Below are 12,842 nucleotides of genomic sequence, written 5' to 3' on the forward strand. Positions count from 1 at the left end.
GGGACCACCCAGCCACCAATTTGGCCCCAAACCACTCCTGACACCCCTCCCCAGATCGCTCCATTTCCCCCCTCCATGTTTCTCAATCTCCCTCCCTCAGTGGGGAAGGGGGAGGGGGGGCTCCTCCAGCCAACTTCCCTCCCGGGATTCAGCAGCCAGTCCCAGGACTCTTGGCAGAGGCTGAGGATTTTGGGGTGTGGAAGGAAATTGGGGAGTGTGGGGAGCAGAACAAGGGGGAAGGGGCATGGAAAATTGGCACCAGCCCCAGGGATGTGGGGGGGCCCCAAAACAGCTTCAGGAAAGGGGGGGCGCTGGCTTTTTTGGGGAGTAGAGGGGGAGGGTGGGAATGGCCAGAGCGACAAATGTCTGAGAGGGGGTGTGGGGGAAATACAGTGAGGGGGATTGTGGGCCCCCTCACACCCCCCTTATCCCTGGAGAGGCGCTGCTTGGCCCCCAAAAGGATCCGTGTGGGGGGTCAATGAGGCTGATACTCTGCAGGACCTGGCTGGGGATGTGGGTGCACATGAACCTGTGGGGGGAGTCGTGTTAGTCCCCCCGCAACCGATACACCCCCACCACAGATATAACCACCACATCCCACTAATACACCTCCCATCCCAGATCACTTTCCCACCTGCCACTTCCCAGCCCTGGACACATCAGTGCAGGTCCAGAGGGGTTTTGGAAAGTAAGAGGGGTTCCAGGAAAGGCCCCTTGGCAGCAGAGAAACACCAAATCACCAATCTGGGATTAAACGACCAGGGATTAAGCGATCCAGGATGAAGAGATGTGGGATTGAAGCAATCTGGGATTAAAACATTCTGGGATTTATCAACCTGGGATTTCTGGATCCGGGATTTATTGGTGTGGGGTTTATCAATCCAGGAGTGAAGGAGACGGGATTAAGGGATCCCACAAATGCACCGGGGGGTGGGAAGGAGACTTGGGGGTGAGGAGTAGGGGGTGGGGGTGTGCGTAGCGGGGGGTCCAGCAACGCATCCACGTTTTCCGGGTAGGGTTTCAGAAGCAGGAGGCAGCAGTAGGTCAGGCCAGGTTTTGTCTCAGGGGAAGATGGAGCCCCGTGAGCCACGTGCCGTTCATCTGCCTGCCGGCGCCAGAGCCGTGGGGACGGGTCCCTTGGTGAGGCGGCGCCTGGCGGGGCGCTGGTACACGGGGTACACCACGGTGCTGTGCACCACCTTGATGCGCCCGGCTTCTTGCCTGACCTTCAGGTTGAGGCGGATGCAGCTCTGCGCCTCAGGGGGGGTCTTGATGGGGGGTTTGCTCCGCGATGGAAGAGCGTCCCCATCCCCGCTGTCCGGCACTGGGGAGGCTTTGGCCCCAGTGAGGGATGGAGAACCCCCACTGTGCTTGATCAGCACTTTGGTTGGGTGGATGGGGGGAGGCGGCTGCGGCAACGGATGTTTCCGGCTCTGCGAGGGCAGCAGGATGCTGGAAGAGGCTGGGACCACCAAGGAGGAGGAGGAGGAGGAAGATGATGATGAGAAGGAGGAAGAAGAAGAGGAGCAGAGGCTCTGCAAGCAGGACAAGGAGGAGATGTGTTCGTCTGCAAGGGAAACACCATGTCAGTCTTTGGGATGCACACCCCACCCCCTCTTCCCCGCTTTCCAACACCATCCACCATCGTTAACCGAACCGGCGTGACGCCATGTTCACTCCTCAACCTTTCACCCTTCACTCTCACAACCGCGTCTTTCCTGCCCACCCCCCTCCCCAAAACCTCGATAATAAGTAATGACATCCAAGAATTCACCCCTTCTCCCCTCCCCATCTTCCCCCTCCCCAAAAATAGCCGGAGCTTTAGCAAAATAAAATGAGTGGCCATTTGACCACACACGGGCGTGACGGGCTTCACCCCACTGCCGCGAGCTCCTGGTGAACATGTGCCGTTTGGGATACCCTCCCCAGCTTGGGTACCAACCTGCGGTGGAAGGCGGGAGGGCGGTGGGCGCCTGGCCATGCTCGGGGGTTGGCGTCGGCGTTACCCTCACCGCTTGTCCTTGGCCGCTCACCAGGATGGAGGAGCACGGGCTGGTGAACTGGCAGAGCTCTGCAGAAGCCTGGCTGGTGGGAGGCTGCTGCAGGATGATCCCTTGTGGCACCTACATGGGATTAATTAAAAGAAAATTTGGAAAAAACAAGAAGTTGGGAAAACCAAAAAATAACTGGACCTTAAACTCTGGGTGATCCGGCGCACGAGCACAGGGAGGGGAGGGATCGGTCGTGTGCTCGTGGCAGCACCTCTCCAGCCACGCAGACATTAATGCCACGGGCGGCACAGGCACCCCAAACCCCCATAGCTTTGCCTCCCTCCCCCCCCACCCCACAGAAGAAGAAGGGAGGTGGCACCTGGGACCTGCCTGGGAGGAACCGGCCGTGTTTTGGCTTCTGATTTTGCCTCATAAACCCTCGTCTCCCCATGGGCAGGAGGCTCGTGGCTGCGCTTTGCTGTGCTGTTGCCAAACTTTGGTCCCCTCCTGACCTATGCCAGGCCCTGGAGACCCTTGACGGTGACTTAATTTACCTGCTGGAACCTGTCCACTGCTGCGGCCTTTGGAGAGCAGACAAGACAGCCCTGGAATGACCAGCTGCAAGCCAGGGAGGCCAAGGACGTCCCAACGAGGTTGGGTGGAAGGGAGGGGGCTCAAGACGTTTGGACACGGACACAGAGCAAAGCTCTGAAAACACCCCATTGGGCTGGGAAGGGGAGAAAAAATCATATTCCAGGAAGAAACCTTGAAAGGAAAACCCCCTCCATGAAAAACGCAGCTACTTTTCTTGTGAGAGAGGAACAAATCCCTGCATCCTGCCTTTTTTTCTCACTAGAGCTGGGAAAGAGATGAAAAAAACCTGAGGAATTAAAAAAAAAAGGGTGGAAGGGAAATATAAAACAAAAGGGGTGGAGGAAGAGGGAAAATATAAAAGGGAAAGGTTTCTAAGCCGTCATTCCTCAAGTATAAATTAAAAATACATACCCCAGCACCTTCAAAAAAGGCACTGGCTGCATCTCCTCTGCTGTCCAGGAGATCATCACTGTCAATCTGTAATTAAAAAAATAAGATTTACTTTCTTCTGAGGGAACAGAGCCAAAAAAAATGCGGGAAAAACCCCGATTTAAAAACGTATCTAAAAAAGAGAAACCAAAAAGAACCCACACAAAAAGGGGAAGGGGGGGGAAGAGCCCCTGTGCGCGGTGCTGCCGGGTAGCTGAGCTCTGGCTCACTGCTCTGAACTCGGCTCTGAGCTTGGGGTTTGCTTTCTGGTTTTGGGGGGGTAAGGGGAGGAAAAAACCCAACCCCCGCTCCTCATTGGTTGAGAAGAAAGGAGGTGGGATAGGGACAAAAAGGGGTCTCGGGGCAGAGAACCAAGCCACCACTCACCTTTTCAGATCCATGTAAGAAGTCGTTCAAGGCCTGAGGGTCGCTGCAAGACACAAGAGCAGGAGGAAAAGGGTTGGGGGGGGACACGAGGCACACGCTGCGCTGGCAGCATCGCACCTGGGTCTAATTAAGCTCCCTTCATTAATGGAACCCAAGGGCGTAGGCAGGTTGGGAAGCCAGCGGCTCCGTCGCAGGCCTGAGGTATGGCGGGGAAGGTAAATGCTCTTCCCAAGGCTGCCATCGCCTCCCTCTTCCCAGGGAGCTCCGGCCATCAACTCTGAAGGAAAAGGAGGCGGCGACGGGGTAGGGGACAAGTGCCAAACCTCCTCTGGTACAGCCCGGAGCCCTCTGAGGGATGCCAACCATCCATCAGGAAGGGTTTGTAGGGCTGGGACCCCTTTGGAACGCGCCTCAGAGGATTTCTGGCTGCGGGAGACCTAATGCTGCACCGGGGAAGCGGCAGAACCCCCTTCCCACCCTCCCGCCTTCCTGAGCCCATGGCGTTTCGCTTACCAAATGACATCCAGCAGGCACCGGGCGTCTTCATCATCCATGTCAACTGCAAAGAAAAAGGGGTGTGGGGGGGTTACGGTCAGGAGAGCAGAGGGGCTGGGAGCCCCTGAGCGCTGCGCTTCCTTTTGCTCTCAAGAGAAGATGAGGATGATGGTGGGGATGGACACCCACTGGTCAAGAGGGACGTCAACCGGCTGCTGGAAAAACAAGTCTGGTTTAAAACTGCCCCGATTAGCTGGTTTTGTCCCTAAAGTTCCGCTGCAGCACAAGAGACCAAGAAGAGACTTGGAATTGAGGAGTTTTCCAATGATAAACCTGAGATGTGGCGCGGGGCAGGGCTGGGACACAGAGAGAGGTCAGAGGGAGAAAGGGGGGGTTGGTTTGGGGTCAGGCCCTGGCAGGGTTTGGTGGGTCGCAACTCCCCAAGAAGAGTCAGGGAATGGAAACTGGAGAGGAGCAGAGCAATAAAAGGTGGGGAAAGGTAAAAAAGAGAGAGAGAGAAGTCAGCTACCTCGGGAGATGATAAGGAGAAGCTCGGTGGCAGACAAACACCTTCCCCGGGCCGCAGTTCAAGGATTCCAGGACCTGGCTTCTGAACTGTCTGGCAGCTGCAATTCTTTTTGGGATCAGCAAATGACTGAGCTGTATGGGGCCAGCGAGGCTGGGCTAATGACCCCGGAGAAGCTCCCAAAGAGGAGCTGGAGGGAGCGAACTCCCACGTTGGACAGCGTATCCCACGGCACCACAACTGACACTACTGGCTGCTACCCGCAAAGGATGCTGGGAAGAAACTGGCCACCCCTGGGCCTGCCCGTTGCTGCAGCCTCTGCTCCTCTTCTTCTTCCTCCTTCTCATCATCACCTTCCTCCTCCTCCTCCTTGGTGGTCCCAGCCTCTTCCAGCATCCTGCTGCCCTCGCAGAGTCGGAAACATCCGTTGCCGCAGCCGCCTCCCCCCATCCACCCAACCAAAGTGCTGATCAAGCACAGTGGGGGTTCTCCATCCCTCACTGGGGCCAAAGCCTCCCCAGTGCCGGACAGCGGGGATGGGGACGCTCTTCCATCGCGGAGCAAACCCCCCATCAAGACCCCCCCTGAGGCGCAGAGCTGCATCCGCCTCAACCTGAAGGTCAGGCAAGAAGCCGGGCGCATCAAGGTGGTGCACAGCACCGTGGTGTACCCCGTGTACCAGCGCCCCGCCAGGCGCCGCCTCACCAAGGGACCCGTCCCCACGGCTCTGGCGCCGGCAGGCAGATGAACGGCACGTGGCTCACGGGGCTCCATCTTCCCCTGAGACAAAACCTGGCCTGACCTACTGCTGCCTCCTGCTTCTGAAACCCTACCCGGAAAACGTGGATGCGTTGCTGGACCCCCCGCTACGCACACCCCCACCCCCATCCCCAAGTCTCCTTCCCACCCCCCGGTGCATTTGTGGGATCCTTTAATCCCGTCTCCTTTAATCCCAGATTGATAAACCCTGGATCATTTAAACCCCACACCAATAAATCCCAGATCCAGAAATCCCAGGTTGATAAATCCCAGAATGTTTTAATCCCAGATTGCTTCAATCCCACATCTCTTCTTCCTGGATCGCTTAATCCCTGGTCGTTTAATCCCAGATTGGTGATTTGCTGTTTCTGTGCTGCCAAGGGGCCTTTCCTGGAACCCCTCTTACTTTCCAAAACCCCTCTGGACCCGCACTGATGTGTCCAGAGCTGGGAAGTGGCAGGTAGGAAAGTGATCTGGGATGGGAGGTGTATTAGTGGGATGAAGGGGTTATATCTGGGGGGGGGCGTGTGTATCGGTTAGGGGGGTACAAACACGACTGCCCCCACACAGGTTCATGTGCACCCGCGTAACCAGCCAGGTCCTGGAGAGCATCAGCCTCATTGACCCCACCCGGAATCTTTTCAGGGGCCAAGCAGCGCCTCTCCAGGGATAAGGGGGGTGTGAGGGGACCCACAATCCCCCTCACTGTATTTCCCCCACACCTCCTCTCAGACATTTGTCGCTCTGGCCATTCCCCCCCTCCCCCTCTACTCCCCAAAAAAGCCAGCGCCCCCCCTTTCCTGAAGCTGTTTTGGGGCCCCTCCACATCCCTGGGGCTGGTGCCAATTTTCCATGCCCCTTCCCCCTTGTTCTGCTCCCCACACTCCCCAATTTCCTTCCACACCCCAAAATCCTCAGCCTCTGCCAAGAGTCCTGGGACTGGCTGCTGAATCCCGGGAGGGAAGTTGGCTGGAGGAGCCCCCCCTCCCCCTTCCCCACTGAGGGAGGGAGATTGAGAAACATGGAGGGGGGAAATGGAGCGATCTGGGGAGGGGTGTCAGGAGTGGTTTGGGGCCAAATTGGTGGCTGGGTGGTCCCTGCTGAGGTATGTACAGGGGGCCTGGAGGGGGCCAGGGTAAAGCGGTTATCAAGGGGGGGTTTGGGGATCAAGGTCAAGGGATTCATGGTGCACTGGTAGCCCCTGTTTGGGTTCTGGTAGCCCCCAGCTATGTGTGTGTGGGGATGCAGGGAGGGGAGACCTGGGGAGTTTCAAGCAGGACACTTCTCAGGGCTGGGATTTGGGGTTAGGAGTGGGGGGGACCGAGCCCTTTCCCCCCCCAGCCGGGGGGAGGAGACCGGAGGGGGAACCTGCCCAGGAGCCGGGCCGCCGGCCGCTCCCGCCCACCTGCGTCCCCCGGGCCGCGGAGGCTGCGGTGGGGGGGGCGGAGAGAGAGAGAGGAGAGGAGAGGAGAGAGCCGCCCCTCTCCTGCCCGGGCTCTGCCTCCCCAGACAGGCGGCGGGAGGAGCCAATGGCGGGGCTGCCCCGCACAGCCCTGGGAGGGGCGGCCGGGCAGGGCCGGGCCGGGCAAGCGGGGGGCAGAGCCGGGGAGGGACGGCCCAGCCCGGCCCAGCTCTGCCCAGACAGGCAGCGGTCGGAGCCAATGGTGGGGCTGCTCCGCACGCTGGTGGGAGGGGCCGTGCCGTGCCGGGCGCGGCGCAGGACGGGCGCGTTCCGGCCGCGGGCTGCCGGTGCCTCTGTGCCGATGGCTGCTGCGGACCCCCCGCGGCCTCTTCGCCTCCGTCCGCCGCGCCCCCCGCACCGTCCCCGGCCGCGCCGCCGCTGCAGAGGCCGCCCCCCAGGTGAGCGATCCGCCCCGGGCCGTACGGCCGCCCGAGGGCCTCGCCCCGTCCCTGAGGCCCCGCGGCCTCCCGGGTGCGGCCTGCGGGACCTCTCCTCGGCGTTCGAGCCCAGGGCGGGAGCGGAGCTGCGGGTCTCCCCGCCCCGAGAAGGCCCCTGGCGAACCCGCCCCCCTCCTTCCCCCCCGGTGGCTTTTCCGTCTGGGAAGCGGGGAGTTGGGAAAGAAACGGGCCCTGGGAGCGTGCGTGGGGCAGGAGCAGAGGGCTCTGTGTGTGTGAGTGTGGGGGGGAGCAGCGGCTGGGGGGGAGTCCCGGCATAGGGCGTGTGGAGACACGGGGATGCCTTCCCGGGGCTGAACCGGTGCCGGCGTCCCGGAGCTCCCAGTCACAGATGGTGGGTGGTGGTGGGTTCGAAGGGACCTGAGAGACCCATCTTGTTCCAGCCCCCCTGCTATGGGCAGCGGTGGCCATGCCGTGCCTGTGGCTTCTGTGTCCCTGAGGAGAAGGAGCGTCTTGTGGAGAGAGACACCGGCTGCACCAGTAGTAGTTCCCAGTGCCAGGGCAGGAAGGTGCCTGTGCAGGCGCTGCTGGCTGTCCTGGCAGGATGGGAGCGGGAGACCCGGTTTCCCTCAGCGACCCCTCGCTGGGAATGGCGGGCGAAGCGGTGCCAGGGAAGCCGCGTCAGGTGCTCCAGCTGCTCTCCCGCTGCAAAGGGGTTTTCCAGCAGCGCTGGCTGGGACGGGCTGTAAGGTGGCAAAGGTGTTCCCAGGTCCCCTGTGGGAGTCCTTGCATGGAGGTCGTTATTTCTGCCCCTTGAGGTTTTCCCAGGGTAGGAAGAGGAAAAACTGTGGGTGTGGGTGGTGAGACCCCTGGGGAGAGAAACTCAGCGTTGTACACAGGGGCATTGCCTCGCTGAAGGGCAGTGTGTGGCTTGGGGGGGGGGGGGGGTTAACCTGTGCAGAGTAGAAAAAACCCTGTTCCATGTTAGCCAAAGCTATGTGTTTGGTGCTGGGAACAAGCATAACAGATGAAGAAGCATTAAGATAAGGGAATTACCCCACTGTAGTGGGATAATTAGCAGTGCCGTGGCTGGGAGAGGCGGGGGATGCCCTGCGGTGGCTGTGTGTGTGTCTGAGATGATCCTGATGGGGCTTGGAAGGGGAACTACAGCGATTAGCTCTGGAAGTTTTGCTTGTGTGAAGCTCACCCACAGTTGTAAATCCCTGTTCTGTGTGTTCTTTCCTCAGCCCTCAGCAGCCTGCGGAACATCCTGATGGGCAGGAACCTCCAAAGCTACAAGCAGGTGCCACCCATGACAAAGGTAGTTCACAGCCCTGGTTCTTCTGGGGTTTGGCATCCCTTGGAAAACTGAGGGGTTTCTGAAAGTGCAGAAGGGTGTGCAGCTTGGAATGAATCCCACTGCTTTGGGTGGGATCGAGGAGCTGGGCTGCCATGCAAATGGCAATCCTAACCCCTCTTAAGTCACACTCTCACGTGGCCTGCCTTTGTTGTTTAGATGCTGCCATCCCTGGGTGAGAAGAGAAGGCTGAAGAGGTTTTTGCTGCTGCGGTGAAGGTACCAGCCAGGGCAGCAAGGAAATGCCAGGCTTCCCTCAGCAATGGCACTCCAGGAGCAGAGTCTACAGGAGAGGGTAGCAGAGACTTTCCTGAACCTGTGCAGCCTCAGGCTCTTCTTTTCCCTTGACAGCAGATGCCTCTTGTGTGCTGGGTTTGCCTCGCTCAGGTTTGCCTGCTCTGCTCTGGCACGTGGAGCTGAGGAAGGAGCACCCAAAACACATGACCTTGTGAGAACAATCACCTGCTTCCTCTGGATAAAGCCCTCTCTGCTGGGTTTGGTGTCCACCGGCCTGGGAGAGGATTCCCATAGGACTTTGGCTCTGTATAAACAAATCCTGAGCTGCTTGACCCCTTAGTTTGGTTGGGAGGTGCAGTGTGTTTCTTACTGCCCCATAGGGTGAGAGGAGTAAGAAACCCTCGTGCTCTATTATTTGTCCCTGAGAGCACCATTGACTCTTTGTTTGTACAAAACCCCTTTCTGAGGGGCTCAGCTGTCCCCGAGCCAGAGTCAGGGCTGAACTCCGGAATGCTGAGGAGCTGCCCGAGGGGCACTGGGCAGGAAGCCTGAGGGGGTTTAATCACTGCACATAAGAGAGCCCCTATTAACAATCAAACCCAAAGGGCAGCGTGCTGGTCAGAGATCCTGCAAAGATCCTTCTCCTGCACTCTGAGCCAGCATATCCCGGTCCCCAAGTCAGACCAGAGCTGCCTCCATTTCTGGAAGTTTCCGCTGGCTTGGGCTGGTGTTCAGGTTAAACTCAGGGTGGTGCTTTGTTTGTTTCTGTTCCAGACTCAGGCCCTTTCTGCTGAGCCTGCAGTGAAAAGACCCAGAAGTTCTGTGCTGGAGGAAGAACTGGTGCAGACTGGTAAGGCTGATGTGAAGTCATGAGCTTGTTTCTCCTGCGCTCTTCCTGGCGTGTGGTGCAACTCTCCCCCTCGGCTCACGGACGGGCTGTGGCGGCATCGCCCCGTGGTAGCCTCTGGCAGTGCTGGGGTGGGAACTCAGTCTCTTCCCTGTATCCCTGCGCTGCTGCTGGGTCGGGGCCGGGCGTTTCGCTCGGCATCTCAGTCCCGGAGCTGCCTTGGATGCAGCCAGCTCCAGCTGCGATACGGCTGCTGCCAGCTGGCCAGAAGGAAACTGGTTTGATTGGAGGTGTTAGATCCCCAGAACCCTTGTTGGGTTTGAGTCTGGGGTTCAGCCTGGCGATACCTCATGCCCAGTGCAGCTTGCTGCAGTTGCCAGTAAGAAAATCCAAGGCTGTTCTAAAGTAACAGAACACAGGGAATGTGGGGACATGGGGATGTCCTGGTTTCAGTCAGGATGGAGTTAACTTCTTTTGTAGCAGCAGATGGAATGCTGTGTTTGGGTGTTAAAATGAAAGCAGTGCTGATAACACCCTGATGGTTTTAGTTGCTGTCAGACAGTCAAGGACTTTCTCAGCTCTTCCTATTTCTCTATTCATGAGAAAGGAGGGGCGAAGCCAGGACAGGTGACCCAAACTGGCCAAAGAGAGTATTCCATACCAATTACATCCTGCCCAGTATAAAGGGGGGCTGATGGGAAAAAGCCATTCTGGTGTGAAGCTCTTTGGGAACAGAGCGGCGTTGACCCAATAAACAGTATTTCAACAATCATTTTGGAGTGGGGTTTTTTCTTTCTTTTCCTTATATTCTCACAGCTGCTCTAACTCCTTTAAAATCAAAACCAAATCCTACACTAAAACCAAAATAACCTAGAAGTGAAGCTATTTTATTAGGGTGACTGTAACATTTCCCCCTTTGAATGTATTGATAATTATACTCAATACTTTCACATACTCAAATTGTGGCTTCACTGAATGTCAAATTGTCACATGCTGGTGGATCTTTTCACTTGTGCCAAATGCAAACTTTGATTTCCTTTAAAGGGAGATTTCTTCCAATTGAGCATAGTGTAAACCATCCTGAATTCATTTGTGATATATTTTGCCAATTTGCAAATTCTTTCATCAAATGATACTTTAGTTTTACCTGCTATTGATATTTGGTTTGTATTTATTTTCTTATCCAAGCTTGTTCACTTGCTTTTGCTTGCCAAGTTACAGGTTTGTCTCTGAGTACTACTTGTTACCTGCGCTGGGTGTGGCAACAGTTTCTCTTTTATTCATGTTTCCACCTTCACAGACTGCAGAGCAAACAGAAAAACAGATTTGTTAATCGTGTTTCAAAGGTAACTTTAAAGTCTCTGGATCTCCAACCACTCTCCAGCTAATGGGTGTTGCCTTCTTCCCTCTGGTGTGGTTGATCCAAGCCTCTGTTTCAGCAATCTTGATGGCAGTAGAGGTGGTTAACAGCACCTGGTAGGGTCTGTTCCACTTTCCTTGTAGAGGTTTTTCATTCCAGGTCTTTATATAGACCTCATCTTCAGGTTGCAAACTGTGTACCAGATTCTGCAGTGTCAGGGGTTGATTCTGCACCACTACACTCTGTGGAGTCTAGCTAGAGCTTTTCCAAGAGAAAGCAAATAATTACACATCTTGTTTTTCTGTCATATGCACGTTTGGACTGGGAGTTTCACATGGCTTTCCACACATTCTCAGGACTCACTGACACTCCACTCCAGGGTTTTCCTCATAACAATACCAGTGGGAGTTGCTGAGGCCCTTTCAATTTGGCTTCCTGACAGATTTTACTAACTTGATTTGTCTTTTCCACTTTCCCACTTGCCTGTGGTCTTCAGGAGGCATGCAAATCCCAGGGCACTCCTAGGATTTTGCACATGTTCTGCACCACTGTGGCCACAAAATGTGGTCCTCTGTCAGATGACATCCCAAAAGGTATTGCAAATCTAGGGCTAATCTCCTGTAGGAGCCAGTTAACTGTTTCCTTGGCTTGATTTGTACGACAGGGAAAGGTTCCTGGCCGTCCAGAAAAAGTGTCAACCTCAACCAAAACATACTTCTAGTATTTAGGTAACTATAAATATAATCAAGTTGCCAATAATTTCCCAGATTCATCCCTGTTTTTAACTTACCCATTTGAATTCTCTTTTGTACTACTGGATTTTTAAACACCCCTCACACTTTGCTGTTACTGACCTGGCCATTTCCAGCATTCACACTGACACTAGGTGCCTCTTTGGGAACATCACCAGGGTGTCTGCACCCCAGTGGCATTCTTCATGTCTTATCTGCAATATTTCTCCCATGATTAAGGGAGGCAATATGACCTGACTCTTGAGAGTCCTTCTGAATCTTTCCTTTTGCTATTTTTATGTTTCCAGTCTGATGTACTTTATAGGGCAGGATTGCTGCTTGGAGTGGTTCTTGAACCAACAAGAATTGTAAAATTTCCTTTAGATGCTAAATATTTGGCCCTGGGAGGACAGTAGTCCTCCTTCTTTCCATAGTGCTCCATGGACATGGACTTTTCAAGGTTACATCATCATGTTATGTAAGAGCTACCTGGTATTTCATCCTCCTTCTAGGGGATAGCCAGTGTGTCCCCTTTTGTTCCAACACTGGGACCACCATATGTTGAACACCGCCCGTGATGGCTCTTGTCCCTCCTGTAGGCAAGAGGCTCATCCTTTGCTTACCAAGTCCAGTTGCCTGGAAAAGCATCCCACTGGTCTTTCCCAGCTTCCCATTCTCTGGATCAGAACTCCCATAGCCAGATGTTGCCGTTCATGGACAAGGAAGTGGAAGTCTTTAGTTAAGCCCGTTAATCCCAAGGCTGGTGCTGTCATCAAGGCTGGTTTATGTTTCCAAAAAGCCTTTTGTTGGTTTCTATTACATATAAAAGGGGGAGACTCCTGGTCTTCACACAGTGGTTTGGCTGTTTGGCCATAATGCCTGGTCCAGAGCCGACACCATCCTGCCACTCCCAGAAAGGCTCTCAGTACAGTCCAAGGCTCTGGAACACCACAAATTCCCTCTTTTCGGTCTGTCCTCAGCATTTGTTGTCCTTGTGAAATCTCCAAGCCCAAATATATTACAGTTTCACTTGCAGGTTGAGCTTTCTTCTTGGATACCTTGTACCTATGAAGTCCCCCAAAGTTTAACAGTCCATTGGTTCCCTGTATCCAGGCTAACTTCTCTTGAGTAGCTGTTAGAATACCATCCAGGTGTTGCAAGAGCAGCTGTTCTGGTCGCAGAGTCGCTGTCTCCTTGTTTGTTCAGATCTCCAGTTCCTTTGCTAATTGGCTGCCAAAGTTGGTCAGGCTGTTTTGAAACCCTTGGGGCAGCC

Source organism: Gallinula chloropus (genome assembly GCF_964237585.1).
Source record: "Gallinula chloropus genome assembly, chromosome: 31".
Lineage (NCBI taxonomy): Eukaryota > Metazoa > Chordata > Aves > Gruiformes > Rallidae > Gallinula > Gallinula chloropus.